The 12,950-nt window shown below is 39.0% G+C and overlaps 1 protein-coding gene across 1 annotated transcript in view; it reads left to right on the forward strand.

Annotated features, from left to right (window-relative positions):
- Positions 1-796: 796 nt before the first annotated feature.
- The window catches only part of mbpb (myelin basic protein b), a 60,463-nt gene continuing 48,309 nt past the window's right edge, over positions 797-12,950 (forward strand). Inside the window, exon 1 of the transcript XR_008356336.1 lies at positions 797-976. The gene's annotated coding sequence lies outside the window, so the exon portion shown is untranslated. The remainder of the gene's footprint in view (positions 977-12,950) is intronic.

Genomic DNA, 12,950 nt, shown 5'->3' on the forward strand with positions numbered 1-12,950 from the left:
TTTTATACAGCACCTTGGGAACATCCAACTTTTTTTTTTTAATAATCTTTTAAGGCTTTTCCTTCTTATGGAATATGTCAATGATGCTTTTCTGCACAACTGTCAGGTCAGCAGTCTTTCCCATGATTGTGCTTCCGACTGAACCAGACTGAGAGACCATTTAAAGGCTCAGGAACCCTTTGCAGTTGTTATGGCTTAATTAGCTGATTAGAGTGGGACACTTTGAGCCTAGAATATTGAACCTTGTGGATTTGGGGTTTTCATAAGTTTGACAATTATGACAAATAACAGCTTAAATGATCTTGCTTTGCATGTAATTAATCTATCTCATATTAGTTTCAGCTTTTGAGTTGAATTAATGAAATAAATAAACTTTTGCACGATATTCTAATTTTTCGAGTTTCACCTGTATATGCACACACACACACACACACACACCGTAACGAACGTCAGACAGACATGCGCGTGGGCTTCAACCTGAAAAAATAATATTACTCATTTCATTAAAGCTGAGCAGCTTCCTTTTATCTCTAACCTTTTAATTTTTACTAGAAACTCTTTTCCCGTCAAAGACAGGTACTTAAATCAGTCTACTATATTTTCAAGCCACAACTGAAGTGCCTTGCTGCTTTTCTTGTTCCTGTTCTGACACATTTTACTTCACACTTTGGTATGCGCGTCGGAATGCAGCGTCGAAGCGCTGCGCATGCGCGCGTTTCGTCACCGCGATAGGGTCGCCATAGAGACCGCGTGTTTCGACTCGCGCCAGCAGGTTCCGCCCCGCCCCATGCAAACACTCGCCACCTAAAAAACCAGGAAGCAAAATACAGACAAACACGCAGCGAAGAGCGAACAAAAATAACCCAAAGACAGACAGAGCAAGAGGGAAGAGCGCGGTGCTTTCAGGGCGTTGTTGCTGCACAGGAGCGAAGATCGTTCCCGCCGTGGATGTGTTTATTTTGTTAGGCGCGTGCGGGTATGTACTGGGGTGTTTTTATTTACTACTATGCGCGAGACTTTCTTAAAAAAAAAAAAAAAAAAGCCTACAGGATGTGACAGTGCGCTCATTCACATACCCGAGTCAGTCTGCGTTTCACCTTTATATGCTCAATTACCAGACACAAACGCGACTCTCTGATTATTTTATGCATTCTCATTAAATTCTATTTTAATAGTCTTATTTTTATTATTAATTATGCTTAGGGACTTTTAATATGTAAAGTGTGCATGCATATATGCATACAGCCCTAAATTAACCCACTTTAAATACATACACCGCATAAGTTGCTGTTATTATGTTATGTTATCTATATAATATAAACATGTAGCATCCAATATTTTATTGTAATATGCATTGCAATGCAATTTTAATCCCCTTACAACAACAATCTATTTTATTTTATTATTATTTTTTAGCTATTTTTGAGTCATAATTACCCATAATGCCTTTGAACCATCTGTGGCTAGGGGTGTGATTGGGTTTTAGCTCTACTTGTTTCTCCTCTAAGCAGAAGAGATTGCAAGCCCATGATATGTACTGTGTGCCTGGGGTGTGCATGTTCCCCCTGTTCTTAGTGGGTTTCCCCCGGGTACTCCGGTTTCCTCCCACAGTCCACAGACATGCAGATTGGGCTAATTCGTGTTGTCTGATTGCTCGTAGTGTGTAAAGGAGTGTTTAAGTGTGTGAATGTGTGTTTGTGTCCTGTGATGGATTAACACTCTGTCTAGGGTGTACTCACCATATGCACTTAGTCTTAGTCTCTAGAGATAGGCCCAGGCTCCCCCATGACCCTGTATACAGGATAAAGCAAGTATAAACGATGGGTGAATGAGTAAGTATATTTGTCCATAGATCTAGCCTTAAGTTTCTGCAAAGCCTATTTGTGGACAACGGGCTCCGGAAAAACGTCGAAGTAAGCAGAAACTGTGAAAATACAAAGACGGATCAACCCAAAGTCAAAGTAAAAAAAATTTCATAATAGCATAAACCAAAAAAAAAAAAAGATGTTTGTTTTGCACATATTTCTCCTCAGCTCACATACCTAATAACTATACACTATAAGAGAACGCACATGCTGTTCAGATGATGAGCACTATCGTAATAGTGAGCTGTATCTGTAAGAGAGCTACGGCCCGATATGAACAGCTCATACACAAAACGATTAAAATCAAGTACTAGTTTAGTTTAGGACCAGAATTGCAACCAAGCTGACAAAATATTTTAGTAGAAATCTACAGGTAACATATTGTTTAAGTTTTTTTTTAATTTGTACTTTAAGATCTCATTTTATAGATACTTGTTATTATCTTATTATTACAATATAATGTTATTTGTACTTGAACTATGAGTCGTACTTGAACTATGAGTCATACTTTAGTTTTACTTTCGAAGACCTCACTTCCTGTCAATAAGGCCATTTTATTAAATATTAGTCTATCTTTAGGCATTTCAGGATAAAATTCCACAACACTCAGGGTGTTCATTTTGGAATTTGAGTTGGTTTGAGTTGTTGTGATGCGCTGATACTTACAGAGCTGACTTAATCATTTACAGTGCAGACACATGGAGCGTTTACCCAAGGTGTGATTGTCAGTGTTTAAAGTGTGTACAAGGTGAGAACTTAAGGAGTTATCTGAGCTTTATGTAACAGTTAGGTCAGTCTGTGGTGTGTAATATATAAGAACACACACACACACACAGTCTTGACTTTGGCCTTTCTCTCATTGCTGTAATAAAGAAAGTAACAGCGTACACTCACAAGCTGTCGTTTAGAATGGAAAGTTCAATCATGGCTATTTTATAATACTATTGTGTTTTTATTCCTCATTTAGCGTGCAGTCACTGACACTCACCTTTTCGGTAGAAATACAATCTTAGGAACAGAAAGTGTCCCTTGAAACAGCTCGGTATGGTTTTACTACAATACAAGAGGAAGTATTTAATCAGTCTAGCATTAATTAGAAAACTGATTTGAGTCACACTGCATGGTATGATCATTTCAGCTAAATCTGAAATTCATCATGTTCACGTAGCTAAATCTTCTTCAACATCAGCTTGAGGTAACAATGTCACTTTCCGTCTGTCAGTATGGTTTGTTTACGTTTCGACATTACCGCTGTTGCTAGCTACGGTTTCAGGTCATATTTGGATTTAAAACACAACACTGGTTGTTTTTAGGCATGTCAATGAGTTATCTTGAATTGTTTAATTGTTGGTAGGAATTTACCAGATGAAGCATTTTTAATTGATAATGTTTGTTTTGCACGTATTTCTCAGCAGCTCACATACACATCAACTCGTACACCAAAAGAGGGCGCACATGCAGTCGCATGACGCAATATTGGAATTTTTAGCTGTTGTTTTTTTAACGAGGACAACAAAGCGAGCTGTATTTTCCGTAGCCTATTGTTTTCAACCTACCCGTATTCTAACGTTAGCATAGCTATTCTTTAAGGCTGCACAATTTAATAAAAAATTATTTTAAAATGTTATTTTGTTTTATATATATTTTTTAAACAAATCGCAGAGTTTTGTATTTAAACACGCGCATTTAGAAAATCCACCGCAGTGTTTATCATGCAGAACCCTTCTGTCCATCAAACATATTTTATTTGAATAACTCTTTTACTCCTTTAAGGAACTTGTTTTATTTTGTTGAAACTTTTCTTTAATAAAGTGAATCCAAATGTAGTTTTAAAGTTGTTAGAAAAAAAATGTAAACCAAAGAAAGAAAGTATTCAAACGTATTTATCGAGGCTAACAATAGCTAATTGCTAAAATTGATAATTTTTATTTATCACCTTAAAGGTACAGTATTTAAAAAAATAAGCAAATACTTGAGTTCTTTACAGACTTTACATAAATTTCTGACTACGCAAATATTACCTGTAATAATTATTGACATACTTTGGTTTTGCTAAGTTTGTTTAGAATTGTAACAAAAAATATATATATTTTTATCGAATCAGGATATTTATAAAATTGTAATTCTATCAGAGTCACAATGCAAATCGCATCGACACATGGGTATCGTGATAATATTGCATCGGTTGATTCCTGGTGATTCCCATTCCTGGGAGTTATACTGCCTTCATGTGCATGTCAGATACAATGCCGGTTTGGTTTAGTATTTCTCTATGTTTTGAAACATATAGTATTTATACCAGTTAGAGATTATATATAGACATATTGATTTAAGCCTAATTCTGATTTAAACCTTATTTAGTGAACTGTAATTGGATAAATGAAGCAAGCTTTCCTGATAATAAACCTGCATGTCGAAATGATTTCCAACAGGAACTTGTTGTTTAACCTTTTTTGTACATACAAAGGAAGGAGAAGTTAAGAATCATGCCGGTGTAGTGGGATTCAGTTACAGTGAAACAGATCAGTAAACCAGAGCAGTCATAAAGGTGTGTGTGTGTGTGTGCACGTGTGTGCATGTGCATGCTTCACACACAGAAAGTTCTTACTTCTGTCTCATGCATTTCCTGTTTGTACGACTCACAAAACTTTCACCTTTACACGTACACACACACACACACGCACACACACACACACACACACACACACACACAACACAGAGACACAACACAGAGAGAGGATATGCCTCATGAACAGATGGATTGGAGAGTGTTCATGCCAGATTCTACACACACTCTCAAAAGCATACATTCTTGAGTTATTTCCTGCTCTCTGAATGTGTGTCTTACATACATGTATGAGCGTGTGTGTGTGTGTGCGTGCGTGCGTGTGTGTGTGTGTGTGTGCGTGTCTGTGAGGGTTGTGTGTGGTGTGGCACAGACACATGTTCCATAATAGATGATGATCTGCAAGCTTATTTTCTGTGTGTGTGTGTGTGTGCCTGTCTGTGTGTGTGTGTGTGTGCCTGTCTGTGTGTGTGCCTGTCTGTGTGTGTGTGTGCCTGTCTGTGTGTGTGTGTGCCTGTCTGTGTGTGTGTGTGCCTGTCTGTGTGTGTGTGTGCCTGTCTGTGTGTGTGTGTGTGTGTGTGCGTGTCCGCCTGTCTGTGTGTGCGTGTCCGCCTGTCTGTGTGTGTGTGCGTGTCCGCCTGTCTGTGTGTGTGTGTGCGTGTCCGCCTGTCTGTGTGTGTGTGCGTGTCCGCCTGTCTGTGTGTGTGTGTGCGTGTCCGCCTGTCTGTGTGTGTGTGCGTGTCCGCCTGTCTGTGTGTGTGTGCGTGTCCGCCTGTCTGTGTGTGTGTGCGTGTCCGCCTGTCTGTGTGTGTGTGCGTGTCCGCCTGTCTGTGTGTGTGTGCGTGTCCGCCTGTGTGTGTGCGTGCGTGTCCGCCTGTCTGTGTGTGCGTGCGTGTCCGCCTGTCTGTGTGTGTGTGCGTGTCCGCCTGTCTGTGTGTGTGTGCGTGTCCGCCTGTCTGTGTGTGTGTCTGCGTGTCCGCCTGTCTGTGTGTGTGTGTGTGTGCCTGTCTGTGTGTTTGTGCGTGTCCGCCTGTCTGTGTGTGTGTGCGTGTCCGCCTGTCTGTGTGTGTGTCTGCGTGTCCGCCTGTCTGTGTGTGTGTCTGCGTGTCCGCCTGTCTGTGTGTGTGTGTGCGTGTCCGCCTGTCTGTGTGTGTGTGTGCGTGTCCGCCTGTCTGTGTGTGTGTGTGCGTGTCCGCCTGTCTGTCTGTGTGTGCGTGTCCGCCTGTCTGTCTTTGTGTCCGCCTGTCTGTCTGTGTGTCCGCCTGTCTATGTGTGTGTGTGCGTGTCCGCCTGTCTGTGTGTGTGTGTGTGTGCGTGTCCGCCTGTCTGTGTGTCTGTTTATATAATCCTACTGTATACAACATCCTCATGGCAGCTTTTGCATCTCTCGTGCTTTCGCTCTTTTCACACACACACACACACACACACACACACCCCACACACACTCTCTGAGAGAAATTGTGGGTGTATCTGTGTTATATAATCTTATATAGCATCCACATTGCAGCTTTCACATTTCTTGCTTTCACTGTTACCACACACACTTACACACAGTGATAGGCGTGTGTAGGCGTGTGCAGGCGTGTGTGGGGGTGAGTGTGTGTGTAGGCGTGTGCAGGCGTGTGTGGGGGTGAGTGTGTGTGTAGGCGTGTGTAGGCGTGTGTGGGGGTGAGTGTGTGTGTGTATCTGTGTGTGTTTTATACTATCCTATATAACAACCTCATGACAGCTTTCGCATCTTTCTTTCACCACATTGCACACACACATACACACAAAACTAGAGTGTCCGTCTGTCTGTCTGTTTTTTATATACTATTATATATGGGGTCTGCATTGAAGCTCTCGCATCTCTCTCTTGCTTTCTCTCTCTCTTACACACACAGCTAGAAAGAGAATGTGAGTGTGTGTCAGTAAGTTTGTAAGTGTGTGTGAGTGGACGACTGAGTAACTTTGTGTGACTGTGTGCCCGCGGGCATTTGTGTGTGTGTGTGTGTGTCCGTGTGTGTCTTTCTTGGTATGGTATATGAGACCAGCAGTATTAAAAAAAAATTGTACATCTATTGTGTAAAGTGAAGTTTTTTTAAACCCAAAAAATAAAAGCATGCCAACAAGAGTTATAATGATTTCAGATACATTTAAAATCTCCACATTGTAAATAAAATCAAAGCTTATTGAAACACGCTACATTAAATGACATAATGTGAATGTGACGACATGACACATTAGCATCTTGATTCTAATTACACAATGTTCTGTTCTGGCGTATCACACACACACATCAGAGTGTTTAGCAGCTTTATAATCACGATGTATGAAACCAGTGTGTACGAGTTCAACCTCTCGTCTAAACGAACTTCTCATTAGTGAGGTATTATGAAGCTAAAGGCATTCGCTAGTGTCTGACTCTATCATTCAGGTTATTATGAATTAATCTGAAAGCGTACTTGGCTGTAAATATGCACTTCTCTGCACACACAGCAGTGCCAGTGTGTGTATGTACATTATGTGTGTGTGTTTGTATTCCCATATTAGCCCTTTCTTTACTTTAATACATTTTAACACATCGGTGCTAATCAGCTTTAACACTATTAGCATACTGCATCATTAGCATAATGTAGCGCTAATTCGGTTAGAGTTTTATTAACTTTAATTAGCTTTGATTTAAAAAGCAGGTCTGATCAGCTGTAATTACTTTATAATCTGGGTTAAAATGGGATTTGGCAGGTGGGGGGGATCCCTAAAACCCTATGTAGCGGAAAAATGACTCTAGCTACCATAACAGTAGGTGTGTAGCAAGACAGGTGCACTAATTTCACATAGAACAGCTTAGCAATGTTTCTTAAACTTGTTTCGAAACAAACATTTTGCCTTACCTTACCTTGCATTTCAGAGAAAAACAACAGAAATGTCTACTCGTTCTACTTCTGTTTCTAGCTAGCAACATAACTTTTGGGGCTTTTTGCAAGACTTGAAACCACAAGTTCATCTACATAAAGGGATGAAAGAATGGGGGAAAAAAAGGTTTGTTTTGTGTAAAATATGAGACCATGGAAGATGTGATATTACTTTCTGATTTGTTGGGCAGTTATCTTGATGGTATGCATCTGAAGGAAAAGTCTTGAGGCCCCTTATTTCTTCATATTTTGCTTCCAAAGAGTCAGATTTTGTTTTATTTTTAATGTAGTCTTGAGGGATAGTTCTCCACGTTTCCTAAAGGCCTTCTCATTTTTGCCAAGATTTTGTCCCTTATTTTTAGTCCAGTCCCTAGACCTGATTTAGTTTCATATTTATTAAATTATTTTTTTTAAGCCACACAATGACCTATGACCTAACTTAAGTTATTAACCAGTAAGAAACAGGTGCAGATGATGAGAGATGATCAGGCCGGTGATTAGTATACTGGTGGTGCTAAATGCTGTGTAGTTAGAATAGCCGAGAGGGGAAATGAGGCTGCTGCAGAGGTTGTTACATAAACAACCAGTTTTTAAGTTGTGTTTGTAGGCACTTCGCCGCCCATCACAAATGTAAACCATTTGTTTCTGTTTCTTTAATTTAATCTGTATTACTTCATTTTAATTAAATAAATAATATAGAATAATGCTCGATTTTGCCCCTTGCAGGCTGCAATACTGCACTCACAAACAGATGTTGCATCACACTGCTGTTGTTTGGTGTGTGCAGCACTTCTAAATTCTTGCAGGTGTTTTTCATATGTGCTCCCTGATTTTCGCAATTATCCTAGTGTCATTGTTGAACCGAAGATCAGAGAGTTTTGTGGTCTAAAATCTTTGGAATGAATGCCAGTGTGATTATTTGCTTATCGAAGATGACAGAATGCTGTTAGGATTGTTCCGGCCCACTTTAGTCCATGCTTAAAATTGAAAAGGAAAGAAAGAAGGCAGATAACAAAATGGACTGATGCGAGTGTATTGGCATTAATGTCGGTATTCGTACATTTGTGAACGAGCAGAAGACAAACCCTGCAGAACTCCAGTAGAGATGTTTTTGGGTAGCTCGTTTGGGAAATTAGTTGTAAATAACATAAGTAAGCAAAGCAAATTTTAAATAAGGGTAGATTAGCATACTTTTTGGCAAACATTTATGTAGCAATCAAAAGCTTTCTCAAGAGCCAAAAAAAGGCAGAGGATTTAGGGGATGCTTGGTGATTCATGCACACTTGTATTGTGCTCCAGCTGCTCTACCATGGTTCTATCATGGAACACATACGAGGATATTGTTAAAAATATGTTATCTATAATGGTAATATTTAAATAGTATGTTACTAGTTTGCTGTTATGGTACTCTCCAAAGGTTAATACTCAATACTTTGGTGAATACTATGGTACTTATTGGGCACCACAGTTGAGATAAGTATTATAATAATAAACTAAAGGATTAACAATATAGTAATATAAGTTAATGGGGAAAAGCATTGTAGTAATGTAAAAACACATGAGTTTGCATTGTACACGAACCTTGGAACTTAATACTGTAGTAATGTAAAATGACAGAAACTAAGACTCTAGTAATGTAAATATACAAGAAGTTGCAATATAGTAATGTAAAAACACAGAAACTAGCATGGTAGTAATGTAAAAACACAGAAACTAGCATGGTAGTAAGGTAAAAACACAGAAACTAGCATGGTAGTAAGGTAAAAACACAGAAACTAGCATGGTAGTAAGGTAAAAACACAGAAACTAGCATGGTAGTAAGGTAAAAACACAGAAACTAGCATGGTAGTAAGGTAAAAAAACCAGAAAATAGCATGGTAGTAAGGTAAAAACACAGAAACTAGCATGGTAGTAAGGTAAAAACACAGAAACTAGCATGGTAGTAAGGTAAAAAAAACAGAAAATAGCATGGTAGTAAGGTAAAAACACAGAAACTAGCATGGTAGTAAGGTAAAAACACAGAAACTAGCATGGTAGTAAGGTAAAAAAAACAGAAAATAGCATGGTAGTAAGGTAAAAACACAGAAAATAGCATGGTAGTAAGGTAAAAACACAGAAAATAGCATGGTAGTAAGGTAAAAACACAGAAAATAGCATGGTAGTAAGGTAAAACACAGAAAATTGCATGGTAATAAGGTAAATACACAGAAAGTAGCAGGGTAGTAAGGTAAAAACACAGAAACTAGCATGGTAGTAAGGTAAAAACTTAAAAAGTAGCAGGGTAGTAAGGTAAAAACACAGAAACTAGCATGGTAGTAAGGTAAAAACACAGAAACTAGCATGGTAGTAAGGTAAAAACACAGAAAGTAGCATGGTACTTAGGTAAAAACACAGAAACTAGCATGGTAGTATTGTATAAACACTGGGACTAAAACTAGAAACCAAAAACTATATTTGTAGTAATATAAAATGACAGGAACTTGCATTGTAGTAATGGAAGAACTCAGAAATTTGCATAGCTTTAAGTTCTGTTCTGTGTTTTGACTTTTGCTGTAAGTTTTGCTCTGGTGCTGTGACATCTCAGTTTTTCCCTCGGGCAGTGGCTCTAGTGTGTATAGCGAACTTTCCTTCAGGGCCATGGGGGAAAAAACTGCCTTAACTTTTAACAATATGACATAAAACACTGGCTATGAAATTATTTTTATTTTATTTTTAAGCTAGCGATGCAGAAAGGCAAGATAAACATTTGTGTTACTGGACTATTTACCACATAATATATACGCATTATACATACTGTAATATTATACGCATAAAGAGATAACAGCTGCATACCCTTATCTTTTCTCTTTCTTTCTTCTTTTTATTAAACTGGGAACATAATGGCTTTGACCTTTTTAAATTTATATAATTATTTTTATGACATACTCTTTATTAAGTCAAAACTAAACCATTACCCCTCAGGGTTTGTAGACTGGATATATATTATTTCTAACGATTTCACACAAAACAGAAGAATGAAATATGCCTGTGAAACTGTAAAGTACAGTATATATTCACAGTGTTATGGATGATCTGTGGTTCATTCGGTGGCATTTCACAGTACTATTAATTTTACTGATTGCATCGCCATACAAAGTTAGGTTTGTGTGACTTCACTGAGCTCTCTCCTTGTCTAGAACCTCTGAGTAAAAGAGAGCTTTCCAGTCTCCTGCCTCGCCCACAAACTAGAATCAGGGCAATAACGAGGCTAATTAACCACACCATGACATGAAAAATGCAAACAAGCGATAGGAAACCGGTCATGCAAATGTTATCATCATTCTGAACTTTTATTTTTACATGTTCAGTGCAACCCCCCCTGGCAAGATGCCGCCCGACCAATGAGATGCGCAGTCTCTGTTTTCTGTTTTGGTAGAGTACGTGACAGACAGGCTGAGGATAAGGAGGGGGTTTCTTTTATCCACTGACTGTTTGCTTCGACCTCGTACAAATCACTGTGTCTTAGTAGTCTAACCTGTAATATTTCTCTCCCACATACCTACAATATGGAATAAATCTCCCTTTTTGTTTCCAAAACAGGATAATTCAGTTTTTTATGATCTCCAACCATACCACTTAATACAGAAACATCTTAAATACCAGACAGATGAGACAGCAAGTTCCCAACTTAGACTTTAGACAGTTTAACACATGACATGGCTGTATAGAGACTGAATATCAGCTTTATATGTTTAGCGACAACTCAAGAATAATTAGCTTTATAGTTTATCATTGTAGTGTGACTATCGTCACAATAGCTTGGCTAATCTACAGATTAGCGCCTAAAGTAAACAGGCCAGGTGAAAAACTAGCATTAAAATAAAGACGTTCAAAGTGAACCAGCAGTATTTGGAGGTATGAGACAATTTAACTGAAAATAAAAGTTGTTTATTTTAAACTTAATTAACTGTTGAGGCAAAGTTTTCTTGATGCCGTGTTGAGTAACGAGCTAAATAACGAGACTTATTAGTCTGTGATGGTTCACTGTCAGTGTACCAGAATTAAGTGTTTTTTAGAAGAGTCATGGATTATTCCCTCAGTTGCTGCATGGAGCTTTGCCTTGCTCTTAGCCGCATGTGTTTTCTTTCATGGTTACACAACCCTCCTGTCTTTCAAGTCCTTGCATGATCTAGAAGGTCGTTATGCAATGTTGCACTCTCTGTGTGTGTGAGAGAGAGAGAGAGAGAGAAAGAGTGTGTGTGTGTGTGTGTGTGTGTGTGTGTAAGAAAGAGAGAGAGAGAGAGAGAGACGCTCTGTTAACTCTTCTGTTTTCACATATATCCCAGAGGTTCAGCAATCAGGTTTGGCAGCGAGCTATAGTTGTAACACCTTCCAGCATTCACATGCTAATCTGTGTTTTGAAACAAAACAAAGTCTATTTTAATTGCCTACTCATTTCAAACACGCCGTTAAGTAAATCCACAACCGCCTCTTCATGTTATGTAATTTTACCCTCGCATTTAGCCACATAACAAAATGGCCACAAAATGTACCTGATGTGGTCAATTAGCCTAGACCTGTTTCCTTCCTAAAATTTTACACTGTAGCTACTGAGTAATGAAAGCTTTCTGTATACCATCTGGTTAAGCGTTGTTAGAAAGGCATACCTAAATGATCATGCACAGATAGCGGTGGGCCTTTTGTTGGAAACTGATTCAGGTTTATAGCTTTATGACTGTCGAAGTCTTAGATATTGTAACAGTGTGTTGTAGCTTATCGTTAACCACATAAGCTAGTCTGATTATCGTTAATCACATGCGAACTCCCTTTATTTCTTTAGATAATCTCCTCCTACAGTAATGCACTTTTCCCAGTGTTTCACTAGTGCTTGAATACCATCAAGGTAGAAAGACTGCCTGCTTCATGTTTGAAACACTGGCCTACCAGGAACTCCTTTAATCACCCAAAATATGTGGAAATGGCTTGGAGTGAGGTCATGATCTTACGGGGGATGTGGCAAAAACTCCCAGCAGAGTTGTGCAAGAGGTGTGGGGGGAATGATTGTGTATACAGTTCTCACAGACAAGTTGGCAACAAGTTAGCCTTCGATTTTCAAGGATTAGGTGTTTCACTCGCTGGATTTAGCAGAAAATGACTGTATTGACCTTAAAGCCACCTCAGCCGGTATCGTAATTCATGCGGCCTTCTTTAAAATGTTTGCACCATTCAGATGTTTTATGGCGGTCAAGAGGTTCATGTAAAGTCCCAGTTTGACTTGAACACACGTCGTAAGAGCTGATGGCTTGGAGTGGCAGGTATATAAACTTGTATATAAGGTTATTAAGTTGTCAACACCCTAATGGGGACCTGTTTCACCCATGTGTGCCGTTAGGGTCACCTGCATCAAGGTATCTGTCAAGGTTTAAAGGTCCCAGGTTAAAACCCAACATGTAAGGTATGAATAAGTACCTTGAAAGTGGTGAAATCATGGGATAACCGTGACACAGGATGACTGACAATCTTTACAGACATTGGTTAAAATGTTGGTGTTTTTTTGATTGTGTCACTTACAAAGCCAACACCTCCTACCCTTGAACTATCTTTCTTCCTCCCATTTCTTTTTTCCTCCCAGCGATAAGTCTTCGT

Source organism: Clarias gariepinus, chromosome 25 (assembly GCF_024256425.1).
Source record: "Clarias gariepinus isolate MV-2021 ecotype Netherlands chromosome 25, CGAR_prim_01v2, whole genome shotgun sequence".
Taxonomy (NCBI): domain Eukaryota; kingdom Metazoa; phylum Chordata; class Actinopteri; order Siluriformes; family Clariidae; genus Clarias; species Clarias gariepinus.